Below are 17,029 nucleotides of genomic sequence, written 5' to 3'. Positions count from 1 at the left end.
CACACTCTTACTGTACACCAAAAATAAATCAGTCGGTTGGCATCAACAAACAGGACATACCTTTGAATTGAGTCAGAAGGTAGCTTTAATTTTCTCAGAGCGGGCACATTACATCCATCACTTTAAAGAATGGTGAAAAATGGTAACAATCATATGCAGACCTTGTGTGCCTTGAAAGGTGTCAATCCAATTTTTCTGCGCGAATGATAATTTTTTGCAATCTCCTGCAAAGCACCCACACTTTCTTATCCATCTGCCATTGTCTTCAGTCATGAGAACAAGCTCACTTGTGAAGTGGTTTATACATTGTAATACATGCTAAAGGTATGGTTAGCAAAAGATGCTCTCAATATGCTGACAAAAATAAGAGCAACACAATTTTTACCTTTCGGCCAGAAATTTAATGTACACTATACAAGATAATGGTAGCTCTTACATCTTCAACAATGGCATACATTTAAATAGCCAGGTTTTATTTCACCATCATCTAATCACACAGTGATACTATTTGACTTAATGACTGATTTTAGAATGATATCACATCATTTCAATACAAGCAAAACATCACAGTGACTTTGTCCTCTTTATATACATCTATTACTTCATTTCAACAGTCAATAAATTTTTGGAGATCACATGCATACACAAACTAGAAGCCAATTTGCTTCAGTGAGGATTGAGCACTCCTTAAGCCTAGATGGTCGATTACTTTGTTTTTCAGTTCTTGGAAAAAAGGAGGTACATGAGCTTGCCAACACCGTTTTGACAATTTATTTTTCATCTTTAATCGATGCTGAAAGATGGTATACTGCCCTCACTGAAGCATACTATTGTTTCTTTTCATGGATGATGTCTGTGCTAGTCCCAGTAGATATTAAACACACAAGCTGAAGGGTCAGTAGCTTAAACTTTTGACAATATCTTCCTTATTTTGTTTTGTATTTCAAGATTTTCTTCTACCTCCTCAAAACATGTTGAAATAACCACTGTGAGCTTGTCATCACAGCATGTACATGTACAGTGCACTGTTATGGTATACATCTGTATATTTGCCTGGATAAAAATTCACCGGCCAACAATAGCAATTCTGTCTATATATGTACAGGCAATGTTGACAAGCTGAATACTGTGTATTTCAACATGCAGTTTGGAGAAGAACAATTTGCTGTTAACATACAAAATAAAAACTGTCAAAAAAACATCAAAATTTTCAGCATCTGACACTATCTTAGCCATATTTCATGACACATTCAATTTGTGTGTTAATTACTCTGTTCTCAGTTGTTCAATTAAATGAAACTGTTACCACAAAAAAATCACTAATTGTAACTCCTTCATCTATACCGTCATTGCAAAAGCTTTCTTTAGTTTCTTAAAGGACCAGTAGCTATAATTTTTGATGATTGTTTTCGCTATTTTTGGTTTGTATATGGTAGAGTAACCATGATTTGTATGTGAATCGCAAATTCTTATTCTACTCACCAAAGCATGTGAAAATTAGGCTTTTCAACACGGCGTCTGTACGGTACGTTTAAGGTGAATCGTTGATGAATTTGAAATTCTACTCCTGACCAGTCAACAATAGCAATGCAGTTTACACGTGCAAGGTAAGTTGACAAACTGAATGTGTATGATCTCAACATTCTTGGGAGAGTAGAACAAGAAACTGTGGTCGACATTAACAACAAAAATTATGAAAAAAAAAATCATCAAAAGTTACAGCCACGATCCCCTATAAGAAGATCGAAAGTCGTTTTAGCACAGGGGACTCGTGCTCCTTGTTTATTTATGTCTGTGTTTGTTTGTGTTTATGTGTTGTGTTTGTTTATTTGTTATTTTTAATAAAATAACAGCAAAAAGCTGTTTTGTTAATATTTATCAATAAAGAGCAGTTTATTTATTTGTTTGTTTATTTGTTTGTTTGTTTGTTGATATGTATTTCCGATGGTTAGGGTTAGGGTTAGGCTTAAGTTAGGGTTAGGGTTAGACTTATTCACTCCCTCTATATATTCAGACTATATAGAGGGAGTGAATAAGTCTAACGCTAACTTAAGCCTAACCCTAACCATCAGAAATACATATCAACAAACAAACAAATAAATAAATAAATAAACTGCTCTTTATTGACAAATATTAACAAAACAGCTTTTCGCTGTTATTTTATTAAAAATAACAAATAAACAAACACATACACACAAACAAACACAGACACAAATAAACAAGGAGTACAAGTCCCCTGTGGTTTTAGAAGGGACATAAAATGCTGAACTGTGGAAAGACAGATGTGTGCTATGAAGAACAGAATCTAGAAGATATCAAATATTTGCATAGAATGCGACTGTGATTGTGACTGTGCCTGGCCATGCTGTTCCAAGGATTGAACGTACATTCTCACAATATAAAGATTTGGGAATGCTGGCTAACGTGATTACAGGAGCATTTGCTATACAGTGAGTGACATTAAATGCTGGTAAAGATTGGCAATACAGACATTCTCATATTGGCTTGCCCGGTATTGGGTTTATCGTTACTCAATCTACAGGGGCCTCAAGCTGAAAAACTCCCTAAAAATTGAACAGACGGACGATTAAGGAAAACATGAAAGAAAAGAGAAATAAATCAAGAAAAAACATCCAGACTTATTAACAAACATATAAAAATAAAATAAACAGGCTAATTGACAAATATGTGACAATTCTTGTCATTAGAGCAACATTTGCGAGACTTCTAATCAAGGTACATTATCACCCTGATGGTGAATGGTATGGTCCTCTTCTCTCTCAGAGATAATTTTGTCATATATTTTCCAGTTAGCCTGTTTGCATGTTTGTTTATATGTCTACTGAATTTATTGTTTATCTCATTTCTTGGTGATTTTTGTTTTGTCTGTTTTTAATGTTTGTTCGGGTGTTTTCACGCCTGGTAGTTAATCAGCCTGAAGGCCCCTATGTGCTCAACTCAACGACACCGGATTAGTAATATTCCCTCAACCGTCCACAACCATATTTGTACACAGTAAAAGTTTCTGAAAACGTATTTGCTATGTCTGACAGGCAAAGTTCACGATTTGCATTGGCGTTAAAGAAATTGGAAAGTAGAAAATTTGTTGCACAGATATACGTTGACGATGAACTCCGTATCGTACAGCACTCGATATTACCACCCGTTGCATGGTAGAGGGCGCTGGTCACAACTGTTAACCAACGCGTGACTTGTTCCGGCAGATGCAGAGTTTGGATGGGTGACAGGGTTGTCCCGAGACAGTATAACATCCCATAGCACCACAACACTGGTCACGAACCTTTGGGTCGCACACGGCGCCTTGTGTGAGCTTACCGTCACATGACTGAGAGAGAGAGAGAGAGAGAGAGAGAGAGAGAGAGAGAGCAAATTACACGTGGTTTTTCTTAGGGGATTGGGCGCATTTTTAAATCCCAATTTGAAGTCATCATGAATTGATGAAATACAGCGATATACAATTAACCTACACAGAAGTAAAATCGGGGATATAAAAGATGTTAAAAACAGCTAGTCGATTGCCCAATTGTCCTGTTGATAAAAAACATTTTGTTCTACTTGTTTTAAAATCTGAACTATAAGCTTAACATCGACGACATATTGGAGCGAGTAAAACTTATGGCTATGGCGCTGAAATATTGAATGCGATATGGCATTTCCTTTACCACGATGTGCTTCTCGTGTGCTTCTTAGCCTACACGTGTTGTTCTCGGACAATATCGCTGTAAAATGTTGACTATCTTACCATACTTGTAAGTACTTTAGTTTCTTGGAATATCGTTGTCTCCCCGAGCTTTTACAAAAATCTTATTCGTACATACATTCCGTTCTCAAACATGTAGACTGAGTCTCTCATTTTACAGAATATGGTTACACGTTGAGGCACACGTACGTACAACAAAAGATATCTCCAATTTATTTGTCAATAACGATGTAATCATTTTAGCTCACGAACGTTAACTGAGATAAAAACGTTGCGTTGAAGGCTTTGCTTTACCCAATCTAGTGTCCATGACACACATGCATCATTGCGCGTTAAATCTCTCTCACCTCCTCCATCTCAGTGGCTTCGCTTTCCTCAACTTCTCCGAAGTAGTCCATCCAGTTTGGCCTGGCGGTGACCATGGCGACCACACTCAGAAATAACAGCATACGGATGGTGACGGGGGCCCAGATGTTCATTTTCGCTCTACTGCAAATGAGAACAGTGCGCCGATAAAGGAAAAAATCATAGGTGAAAGTATACCTGTTTCATCGTCTTGTATAGATCATCGCATCTACGCCTCTGTTGTACTAATTCCGGATGCATTACCTCACTTATCAAAGAGACGCTCGTTTTGCAGATTAAAACCTGACATTTAAAAAGGTAAAAAATCTTGACAATCTTTCACACAAATTAATTGGCCATTTTCAAGGCCCAAACACGACCTAATTTGCATCGGTATTAACCACCATCTTGATTTAAAAGAATATCGTAACTGTCTCCGAGCTGCATCTTTAAAAAGTATTTTAAATATCAAATCACACTTACTTAATTCTGCAATTGACTTACCGAATGGCAACTATTACTCTTTTTCCAACAAAAGGTTGCATTTTCCTCGAAGCGAGGTGGTGAATTTCAGATACCATATACCACCAAAATACGAGGATGTAAGGTTATAAGCTTACTGGGAAATCATGAAAAGTCTCATCAGGCAGAATGCGCCCTGGGGACAGATATTCGGACTCTCAAACTTTTACAATTCGTTTCTGATATACCACTTGTGGGAGTTCATTTTAAAGCTCTTGGTGTAAGAAAACTTTTCAGCGTCTTTGTTTTTCGAAAATCGTAAATTTTATTTTTCTCCATAGAGTTAACACAGGGATGGCGGCCATTTCGAGTTTCACCTATCGGTAAATCTTAGGTAATTTTTATCTGTCGTACCAAAATTTGCACGGTGGCCCCCTGATCTTTGTCCTTGATTTTTAAAGAGAATGGTTGAAATATTCAATGAGAAAAGTTTGAGCAAAAGTTTAAGTCTTTCACTTTCGAGGCACATACTGCCTTAAGGTAGAATGCGCCTCGATTAGCGACGAATTTGGAACTGTCAAACTTTCACAATACGTTTTTAATCTGCCACTTGCGAGGGGGGTTCATTTTGAAGCTCGTGATGGAACAATTAATTTTTCTTCATGAGTTAACACAGGATTGGCAGCCATTTTAAATTTCAAATGTCGGTAAATATTGTGTAATTTGTTTCTCTGTTATCAAATTTTGCATGATGACGCCATTTTCATTTAATTTCGAAAGGGAATGATTGAAAATTTCCAGAGCAAAAGTTTAAGTCTTTCAATTTCAAGGGCATAGTACCTTAAAGTCCAATCTTAATTGTGCGCCCCTTTAAAAAGACCCTGTTGAAGGCATGCAATGGATTGCTTTGAATCGAATCTGACTTCACACTATATTGTGATGGCAACAGGTGGTCTCCGGAGATGAATTGCTCATGATTTCAATTTCGTCTCCAGTCGACATCGTCTGAAAAATCCCATTTAGTGCACACGGGAATGCCTCCGTTCCTGTGACAGGAATAAACCTTAGAGACTTTAAGGAAAGCTTACTTTCCAAGAAGTCTACTTGTTGTTTGAAAAAAAAAAATATTCAGTTGAGTGTCCGGAACTTTGTCTCGTTCTGCATAGACCCAGGGCCAGTTAACAATAAAGTTTTCGTCTGTCATATATTTCCCACTCTTTATCCCTCTGCAAAAATTAAATTCAGCAAAACCTTTAATTTATAAGTCCTAACTACTACTTGTGTCTGGATTACAATACCACCCACACAAGTAAATGTCACTTATCAACAAGCTAACCTACCGACTTAAATGTCATTTTATTTAATCATCACTGATGTCATCTGCCCACCCACTCAATTTTTCCGCAAATTGATGTATTAAAATGACTGTTTAAAGTATCCCATCAACAAATATCTCTCTCTCTCTCTCTCTCTCTCTCTCTCTCTCTCTCTCTCTCTCTCTCTCTCTCTCTCTCTCTCTCTCTCTCTCTCTCTCTCTCTCATAAATCATATCCTGTAATATCTGCGAAGTTGTATCATTTTAACAAGTGTACCAGAGACAATCACCAATTATCAAAACAGTTGTACGTCTTAAAACCAGTCAAACTTGGATAAAACACGCGACTCATTGCTAATCAAGCCGCCTCTGCTCTTTTAAATCATCTTGATCAATAAAGAAATCTCTTTTCCACCAGAGGCAAATCAATCACGCCTTTCTTCTCTCAGTAAAAGCTTCCATTGTCCAGATATCAAAAATTGTCGTGCGTAGAGTTCGATCCATTATGCTCATGCACATTGATAGATAGATAGATAGATAGATAGATAGATAGATAGATAGATAGATAGATAGATAGATAGATAGATAGATAGATAGATAGATAGATAGATAGATAGATAGATAGACAGACAGACAGACAGACAGACAGACAGACAGATAGATAAATAGATAGAGACATACATACATTCATACATACATACATACATACATACATACATACATACATACATACATACATACATACATACATACATACATACATACATACATACATACAGACAGACAGACAGACAGACAGACAGACAGACAGACAGACAGACAGACACACACACACACACACACACACACATACATACATACATACATACATACATACATACATACATACATACATACATACATACATACATACATACATACATACATACATACATACATACATACATACATATGGAAAATTACACGCTACAGCTGTGTTTACGACAGGCTGTTCAAGGTAGTAGCACTGTTTGTCATAATCATCGAGAGAAAATACACCAACCGGAAAGATACAGTCATTATCACGTTGAATATCCCTATCGAAAGACGATGAGGCGATGCAAAGCTCGTGATCGGGAGACAAAATTCCGAATGAAGCATCAAGTCAGCTACAGATAAGATAATCTCGTTCTACTCTGTGGGGGATCGTATGGACAATATCAATACGTTTTTAGTGATAGAACTGTCTCTAATTTCTTTGATGTTATCACATTGTGGGATAAATTGATTATGAAAATTAATGCAATTAATTGCTTCACGGTCGACCAAGTACTCCAAGTCCTTCAAACTCATTATGTTTGAGTTAATATTGTAATTGTCCTCCCAATCAACACGAACACATCATTTCCTATCCTATCCTGGACGAAAAACACCAAGCTGTTTACGACTCGGCGGTTTTATTTTAATGAAAGACATCTCTGGTAGGTGTAAATCATCCTTTACAAATTTCAGCTCGCTCAGGCCAGCGTTGCCTGTTGACCCCGGCTTTTTTCCCCCCGAAAATGCTTTTGCCCGTGGGTATACAATCCCCATTAATAGCGATGAATTTTTTCTTGTAAAGGTGAATCGTGCAGACTGAAGAAACGCGTTAAGAAAGGTTCCTTGCATGACTGGGCGAAGGTTCAATTCAGATCGAGCAGAGAAGACACAAGATGCATGGAGTTTCCCGGTCTCTGACCGTCTCCGATGTTATGGCAGAGAGGTGTATGTAGACCGAGGTCCGAGGGACATTATTTTGCATTGTTGTTCACGAAATGTTATCCAGCTGCAACCTCCCGTTTGAATAGCACTTTTGCCGGCAGTCTGTTGGTTGAAACGCGAGATATATCATACTGCTATGTTCAACTTCAAGTTTCTTCTAAAACTTATCGTCATACCGAGTTGATGCACATCTCTCCTGGATTAAGTACAACTAGATTCGATAAGCGATGAAACACAAGGGATTCTCTGTGGGCGTGGAAAAATGTCTGTACAGTTACTTTTAGTAGGCTAATTAATTAGTAAGGGTCTGCTCAAGAATCGATTGACGTTATGAAAAGTCGCAAAAGATCACATTATTTCTTCCATAAGTAGGTATTCATAATGTAGACATGAAACTTGCTAACATCCGCCGTAAGAGGGTAACACCTTTAAGACGACTTGTTCAACTTTCATTGACGTCAATCTCAACAAATTTTTCTTGTTTTGTAAGAGCAATATTTCAGGTTTTAATTGTCTCTCAGCTGTAAGTGCTCTTTACATGTTTTTTTTTTTTTTTCAACGACGTTTTTGTCTTGATTTCACTTGTTTGGCGATTCCTTGCAAAAATGCTTTCTCCAAGTAGAGTAACCTGGAACGGGTGAGATCTCTATCTCATTAGGTGTACAGTAATTGCCCGTTTTCCCCCAGAGAGCAATTGTTATTAAGGTAGTATGTGCCTCGAAAGACAAAGACTTAAACTTTTTCTCAAACTTTCCTTAAGGAATCTTTTAACCATTCTCTTTCAAAATCAAGAATAAAATCGGGCGTTACCGTGCAAATTTTGGTACAAGAGAAACAAATAACCCAAGATTTACATATATTTAAAATTCAAAATGGCCGCCATTCCTGTGTTAACTCTATGGAGAAAAATAAAATTTTCGAATTTCGAAAAACTAAGCCGGTGAAAAGTTTTCTTACTTCAAGAGCCTTAAAAGGAACCCTCACAAGCGGTATATCAGAAAAGAATTGAAAAAGTTTGAGAGTCCGAATATCTGTCTCCGAGGCGCGTTGAGCGTATGCTTTCTAAGGCCGACGACCGAGTAGAATAGAGAGATGGTGTGTAGTGACCTCAGGCGTAAAACAGTGTTTAGTTGCCCGATTTTCGCTGGTCAGTCCAATGTTGTGCACTACGCGGGTCTTGTATAGTGACCTGTTGCCTCTGTCGTGATCGTAGCTACAAAAGGCATAATGGCCGCTCGATCAATTTTTAAAATCTTGCCATAAGAGAGCGACTTCAGCACTTTCAATTGCGTCCTGAAATACGTATAAGTCATACCACTGGTATTTTATTTTTCAAGCTTATCAGCGAAGCGCTAATTTGAACACAAGGCTGCATGCATAATTTTCTGATAAATTTCAATAAATTAGGCAGATTTATCTATTAATTCCTTAATTAAATGCCCTGAAATTTACTTATTTTTACTGCGGCGCGCCCTTCAAGTCTCCTTGTCCAAGTTACTATATATAGACACTATAATTCAATTAGTGAATGCGCTCTTTAATCGAATTAATCATTAATGAATTACCGGGGGGACGATTTGCGGTTTTATTCTGGGACACAGGCAAGTAATCACGATCACAGGGTTAAGGTAGTACGCACCTTGAAATTCTAAGACGTAAACTTTTGCTCAAACTTCTCTCAATGAACTTTCCACCATTCCTCTTTCAACGTTAGGAATCAAACTATAGGGGTGTCACGGTGCAAATTTTGGTACTATGGAGACAAATTATATACAATTTATCTGTCCTCTGTCCCTCCGTCCCTCCGTCCGTCTGTCTGTCTGTCTGCCCGTCTGTCCGTCTATATCTCTCCCTCCCCTTCCCTCCTTTCCCCCATGGATATTAAAATTCGCAAAATCGGATGCAAAGTTCATAATGCTCTCCATCGAAACAAATACAAAGTTATTATCTTTTTGTAAGTCTAAATTTGACATGGCATAATGTGTATAATATCTGAATGCGTAAATTCAAATGTAACATGGGGATATTACTGCAGGGCACGATTAGCCTAAATACGAAGTTCAATCTATTCGTCTAATTTAAGCCGAACGAAGAGAGGGTATGCTATATACTGCACTATCAGAATGTGTAGTCAACGTGTGTTTTCTTCTTACATGCAAGCTTTTCATTCTATAGAGAGGAACAAAAATTCATCGCCGACGAAATCAATTCACACGAAATCGAGGCTTAATGGAAAAAGCTGCATGTGCCTTTAGGCTTGGTAAAGATGGTTCCCGTCAAAGGAACTTTCATCACACCTGTACATGTGTACAGCCTTTTGTCGTGCTTGTTATGCAGTGCTCGCGAAGATATTGCTGGAATCAATTATAGGTTTCCATGAGCTACAGATCATTCTGGATTTAAGAACTTTGTAACATTTCGTCTGCGGTAGCTTCTTCATCTGTCCCTGTGCGTGTTAAATCCACAATTTTCTGAATATCTCGTAAGTAACCACTCCCATTTGCGTTGAATCACCGGGTTCTGTGCAGTCAGAAATTTGAATGAACCCGCTCGTATTCCAATTACTGGATAGAAATTAATAAATTGCCTACGGTCATGGCGATACCCTTCAATCATTAAATTATATATATGTATCTGAATCATTAAAGATCTATGATAATTAAAAAATAACGGAATAGGAATGAATCATTGACTACCAGCTGCCGTATTGTACAAGTTTCATCAAAACCAATAGTGACGGGCAGCATGATAAAATAATACTTTAGTTACAATGCGCCTATGGGAACAGATATTCGGACTCTCAAATTTTCACAGTGTTTTTCTTATCTATCTTATCCTATCTTGTTTTGGCCCATTTTGGAGCGCTTATAGTAAATAAAACTTTTGACTGTTTTGAAAATCGAACATTTAATTTTCTTCGGTGAGTTAACACAGGGATGGCGGCCATTTTGAATTTCAAGTGTCGGTCAATATTTGTTTCTCTAGTACAAAATTTTGTCACGTTGACCTTCAATTTTAATCCTTGATTATTAAAGAGAATGATTGAAAGTTGCACTTAGCTGAAGTTTAAGTTTTACAGTTTCGATTCGCATATTACCTTGAGGAAACGCAAAATTTCTGACTGGTTTTAGACTCCCATTTCCGAACGTCATCATTTGATGATGAACATGTCGGATATTAAGTACAACAGGAGTTGATATGTTGAATATTGTGGAATAGCATTCGCCTATTACCGTACCTCACCTTAGCAAATACATAAACTATATACTTACTGAAGTTATCATAGTCGACTTAGTGTCATGTGTGATAGCTTTTGAAGTGGATGTACATTTTGAAACCTCCCTCGGGACGATATCTTGCTTTATAGGTGAAAAATAGAAACCTCGGCCAATAAATGGGTTTATGGTTATGATGCTTATTTAAAAAATCAACTTGATATAACTAGGTAAGTCGACCAATTTAAACAGAAATATTTATAGAAACAAAGCAGCTCAAGGGGGTTTTAAGATTCACTCACATCCCTGTTGACAAGTTTTGCCGATAGTAGAACACAAATTTCTTTTTAACTGTACTTTGATGACAAGTAAACCGATACTAAGCTAGTGTCGGCGGTGCCCGCGAGAGAAGTTACCTTCGTGAACTCGCCAAAACAACACTTGAAATATATATCATCGCAAAAAAGTAATTTCTCCGGGGATATCTATTAGTGACGGGGAGTTGAGTGTGATTTGAATTATTGATGTTGTAGATGATCAATCCCCGACTTTTAGCAAGCGACTGTCTTTTAGAATCAGCGCAAAACCGTTGAGTTCCTTCTTGTTACAGATAACGCAGATCACAATGTTGTAGAATCAATAGTGGACGGTTGTGCGATGCTTATCGCTTAAGATATCTATCGACTTTGGGAACAGGATCTAAGAGCAGTTAAGAACGGCTCACTTTGAAAAATTTCGATATAGCTGAAGGAGATATTTGATATTTTGCACGTGTCTATAAATCAATAGATATAGCGATTGCGTAAATGTTATTGCGATGTCTACAGATAAACTTTTGATCTGCTATGAGGAAGGTAATTGTTTGTTGTCTTCGGTTAAGACGCCTTCTTCTGTGCGGCATAGAGATGTGATCAAACTGCATGGCCAGAAAGAAGTTGCGAAGTCAAGACATTATATTCCTGAGCTCGTTCTGAAACCCAAAGCTCAGATCTTTAAAGAAGACAAAGTGGTAGGAAATCACTGTATAGCACCAAAATAAGCCAGTGGCTGTGGCTACAATATCCAAATGGCTGCTTTTTCTATGAGAAAAAATGACTTCAATATTTTGATTTGCTCATGTTTTAAGTAAATGTTTCCTGGGCCAACATCTCAAACTTTTCAATATTGTCTTCTCACTTTGTCTACAAATATCTGCACTTTTGGCGCCAAATGTATGTTTCAAGTTTGCTTGAGCTTTTCTACTGTCGTACGCGCCTCAAAAAATTGAAAGACTTAACCTTTTGCTTAAACTTTACCCGATGAAATTTTCAAGAACTATCTGAACAAATCAAGAATAAACTTAAAGGTCACCGTGCAAATTTTGGTACCAGAGAAACTAATTACCTTACATTTACCGATACTTCAAAATCAAAATGGCTGCCATCCCAGTGTTAACTCTATGGGGATTTAACTTATTGATTTTCACAAAAACATAGCCTGTAAAACCTTTCCTTACTCTAAGAACTTCAAAATGAGCTCCACAAGTGGTAGATCAGAAAAAGAATTTGAAATTTGAGAGTTCGAATATCTGTCCCCGAGGCGCATTCCACAGTACAATAAATTACCCACAATACTCTTTGCTTTGTATCCTTGAAGGTTACTTTTCTAAAAACTTTTTCAGTTCTGCATGTAAGCACTAGTGTGCAGCATCAGAATAATTTTTAAATAATATCTAGTAAAAGTACGTTTAGATATTTCAGTGAAAGTTTGAAAATAACCACTAAACAACCATAAAAGTCACATTCTGCAGGTTCTACAAATGCCATACTTTTTAGGCAGCAAGTTATGACGAACTAAAGGGGTCATTCTCTAAGAAAACTTAGCATGCAAATTTCTTTTGTCACTTCCATTGCAAAAAATCAATATCCTTTTGTTTCATAAAACAGGTGCAACTAGTCTCCCTACTTTCCATCACATTATTCTGTATGGCTGAGGACACAATCTCTGGCAAATTTCACAAAAATGCTATCTCCTCTCTCAATTATGCATAATTTTCCAAATTATTTAAAATGAGAATTGAGAAGAATGGTGTGCATAAAAGTACGTTTTCAAAATTTTGATAAATAGTCTGTGAATTTGTCTACACATGAGAGACATAGTAGACCGGACTTCACTTAGGTATCTCCGAGGAGACAAATCCCAATGAATTATATGGGAAATCTACAGTACTGTGCATTCTACCGTAAAGGTATACGCTCAGTCACCTGTAATCTAAATATGCCCATATATGGTCAAAGGGGCGTTCCTTGGTATAAAATAACCATGTGAGGGCGCTGTTTTTAAAAAGCGGCCACCCGCTTAAAATCTGTGATTGGTTAGATTTTTTCTCTCCATGGTAACTGTGGCAAAATTGGAACAGGTGACAGTATAGCCTACCTTTAATGTAGAATGCGCCTCGGGGACAGATATCTGGACTGTCCCCTAGGACAGATGTTCGGACTAACAGATGTACCAACTCCTCCTGAGAGCAAAGTACCGTCGCCAGAAACTGAAGGACGGGTTTATATATTTCACCAAAATCGAATGGATACATTATTTCATGCAAGGCATCATATTAGGCTATACCATATTCTTTTTATACAGTTTTAGCACATGCACTCCGTCAATTCCAGAGATGACGCTCCAAGTACTTAAGGCAGTACACGCCTCGAAATGTAGTCTGAAACTTTTGCTAAAATTTTTCGTAAAGTCTAAAGAAAATTAACCTGTCCGATCAGAAAACAAAACTGGAACAAGGGGTAAATGTGCTAATTTTGGAATCCCGAAAAAAAATTACCTGACATTTTCCAGACATGTGAAATTCAAAATCGTTGCCTTCCTCATGTTAACGCTATGGACAAAAATAGTATTTTAGATTTTCACAAAAACAAGCCAGTGAAAAGTGTGGTTTCTCCATGAGCTTCAAAATGAGGCGCATTCTGCGTTAAAGTAGTATGCGCCTCGAAAATGAAAGACTGAAAACTTTTGCTCAAACTTTCCTCAATGACACTTTTAACCCAATTGCAACTCTCATCGAATCCAGAATAAGCAACTCTCATCGAATCCAGAATGAAAATCAGGGGTCGCCATGCATGCAAATTTTTGTACTGGAGAAACAAATAACCCAAAATCTACCAACATCTGAAATTCAAAATGGCCGCCATCTCTGTGTTAACTCTATGGAGAAAAATACAATTTTCGATTTTCGAAAAACTAAGACGGCGAAAAGTTTTCTTTCTCCAAGAGCTTTAAAATGAACCCCAACATTGGTAGATCAAGAGAGAATCGTAAAAGTTTGAGAGTCTGAATATGTCCCCGAGGCGCATTCTACCTTAATATTGCGTCCGAATGCAGACGGAAGCCACTGTTAACCTTGCCGTTAATAGCTGGCGACAGACAAGGTTGCACCTTTAAAATTCAGCGTACAACCCTATAAGGCCTGTACGTTCCATTGCACAGCGGATGAAATTGGAAATGATGTGCATACCCAAGGCTAATGAAGACTGGGACTTTGCTGCTAATAATCCTAAGGAAAATCATGATGGCCGAGTTGAAACGATCTGTCTTGTGACTATAGCTTTACGAAAACTTCGACCACCTGAGACTGTATCAGAAAATTGCCAAGCAGATGATCAATCCAGACTCGGAAGTTTCATTTCGTCGCAAGTTTCAGCCGATTGATTAAATCAAGATGATCGCCGAATCCATCATTGTTTACAGAAATCGCCAAATTGATGATAGTGAGATTCAAAGTGAAAGCTGCTGTCATGGAGACCTCTTGCGTGAAATTGTTACCGTTTCCTATTAATGCAGGAACAGGTTGATCGTAGAGGCTGTATGATAATTCCCTCTGCAAATTACAGAAATCATGAGAAAATAAGAAAGAGCCGTTGTCTTTCAAATGCAATGGGATATCTGACTCTAAGTCATGTAAGTTGAAGAGTATTTCGATCTGCAATCCGAAAGAATGAGGCCTTTGTGAAAGGGCTGTACGTTGTAGCCATAGAGATATGTCCGAGGCCGAAGTTTTATCTTTTGTTCGTACCTTCCAATTCTTCAAAAATGGCATCAATACGTTTGATCATGTGTGAACAAGTGCTCCCACTTTCTGCCAGTCTGTCCCCCCTCTCTCTCTCCCTCCCCCCTCTTTCTCTCTCTCTCTCTCTGTCTCTCTCTGTCTCTCTCTCTCCCTCCCTCCCTCTCTCTCTCTCTCTCTCTCTCTCTCTCTCTCTCTCTCTCTCTCTCTCTCTCTCTCTCTCTCTCTCTCTCTCTCTCTCTCTCTCTCTCTCTTTCTCCAAAAACAGACAAAACGAAACCTTGAATAGTTTACTCGAGATAAACAGGAGCTATACAAGTTTAGCATGCAACTGATGATGATGGCATTATTAATTATCTGTTAGAGCCACAAACAACAATTTTATGCGTTGTGATTTTCTATGTTGAAGCGCATTTTTTTATATGTCAGAAAATGGTCATGTAAGTATGGACATTTGTGATAATATATTTGACGTTTTGCCCCCGAAAAGAGTATCAAATAACTCTCAAAGGGGTTATTTAGACTCCTTGTTTACCGTACAAGTTCAATAATAATTTTGAACAAGTTTGTCAATGGACGAATGCAATCTATGAAAGAATCGCATCCGAGCAAGAATGATGGTCAAATCTATTTTTGTAAATTATTTGTTAGTGTAAAGAGAGTACCTGAACGTGAAATTGTTAAAAGGAAAACAAACAAACAATTAAACAATACGGCGACTCCCCCTTAACCCTCCCCCTCGGTTAAAAAATGTCATCAGTGCAGCCATGCACCCAGATGTCAGGAAATTATTGACAAAGAGGACGTTACCTTTAAAGGATCTTGTCTCTGACTATTACAAAATTGTTGCCAGTAGTCGGTGTGTCCTCTTGCAACTGTGAAGCAGGTCTGGCGCAAAGCTGTCTGCAAACCACGAAAGCAGTCGGCCACAGCGCAGTTTGTAGTGGCTTATATGCGCATGTCCGCTGTCTCTGAGGACCGCAGCAGGTCTGAGTCGTAATGATTATTATAATGTTACATAGACGCTGAGGGAAATATAGGTCCTGATTGACGAGGGATTTTCGGAAATGTGTAAGGTACCTTCGCTTCATGGCTCCATAGTCTTACAAAAGGAGACTGAGCGAATGTTTTGAATGTGTGCCTGTCTGACAGCCTTTCTCTGTCTCATATATATACATACATACATACATACATACATACATACATACATACATACATACATACATACATACATACATACATACATACATACATACATACATACATACATACATACATACATACATACATGCGTGCTTGCGTGCGTGCGTGCGTGCGTACATACATACATACATACATACATACATACATACATACATACATACATACATACATACATACATACATACAGACAGACAGACAGACAGACAGACAGACAGACAGACAGACAGACAGACAGACAGACAGACTAACAAACAAATAGATATACAGACTAACGAACAAACAAACAAACAGAAAAACAGGCAGACACACATACACCTCCACAATCAAATTAACACAAGAGATGACTTTCATTTGAATTTTCTTCCTTCTTCTTACGCTAACGATATATCTCTGGTAATATACCATGGCAAATATTTCCTATTCTTTAAGAATTTCTAAGGATAGCAGAACATTAACTGCCATCCTTCCTTTGAAGAGGATGATAGGGACAAGATGTTTCCAAAGGCTTTTGTAAAACATCTTGTAGCCTTTGAGATAATAAATAATTTACAGCTTAAACATTCGGAGATAGTGTGATGGAATATGATGGTGCTGCCCGATCAACGCCGCCATGGGAAGCCAGGAAATCTGAATTTTATTCCTCTTATTCCCGAAATAGCCATCCTGATGAACAACTGACGACCTCTTTACTTTTGAAGGTTATAATTCATATCCCTCGTCAACATCTCATAACACTGTTAGTTTCGTCATCAGAATGTCATGGTCGTGCTATTCCCATAAACTCGATACTGACACAGTTTGTGCTGCAACGAGTCATGTGAAAAGTATATATATATATATATATATATATATATATATATATATATATATATATATATATATATATATATATATATATATATATATATATGTGTGTGTGTACTGTCTGAAGATTGTTGGATGTATGAAACTTAAGTAACAGATATTTAAGTAAC

General features: G+C 37.6%; 1 long non-coding RNA gene across 1 annotated transcript; it reads right to left on the bottom strand.

Annotated features, from left to right (window-relative positions):
• Nucleotides 1-67: 67 nt before the first annotated feature.
• Nucleotides 68-15,772, bottom strand: LOC139142081 (uncharacterized). The gene is made up of 3 exons (XR_011554294.1): nucleotides 15,663-15,772; nucleotides 4,069-4,210; nucleotides 68-3,346 (listed from the first exon to the last, which is right to left on the bottom strand). It is a non-coding gene; the product is annotated as an uncharacterized lncRNA (long non-coding RNA).
• Between the last annotated feature and the right edge of the window lie 1,257 nt (nucleotides 15,773-17,029).

The sequence above is a fragment of the Ptychodera flava genome, chromosome 10 (assembly GCF_041260155.1).
Source record: "Ptychodera flava strain L36383 chromosome 10, AS_Pfla_20210202, whole genome shotgun sequence".
Lineage (NCBI taxonomy): Eukaryota > Metazoa > Hemichordata > Enteropneusta > Ptychoderidae > Ptychodera > Ptychodera flava.
This window is presented reverse-complemented; position numbering and strand designations above follow the sequence as displayed.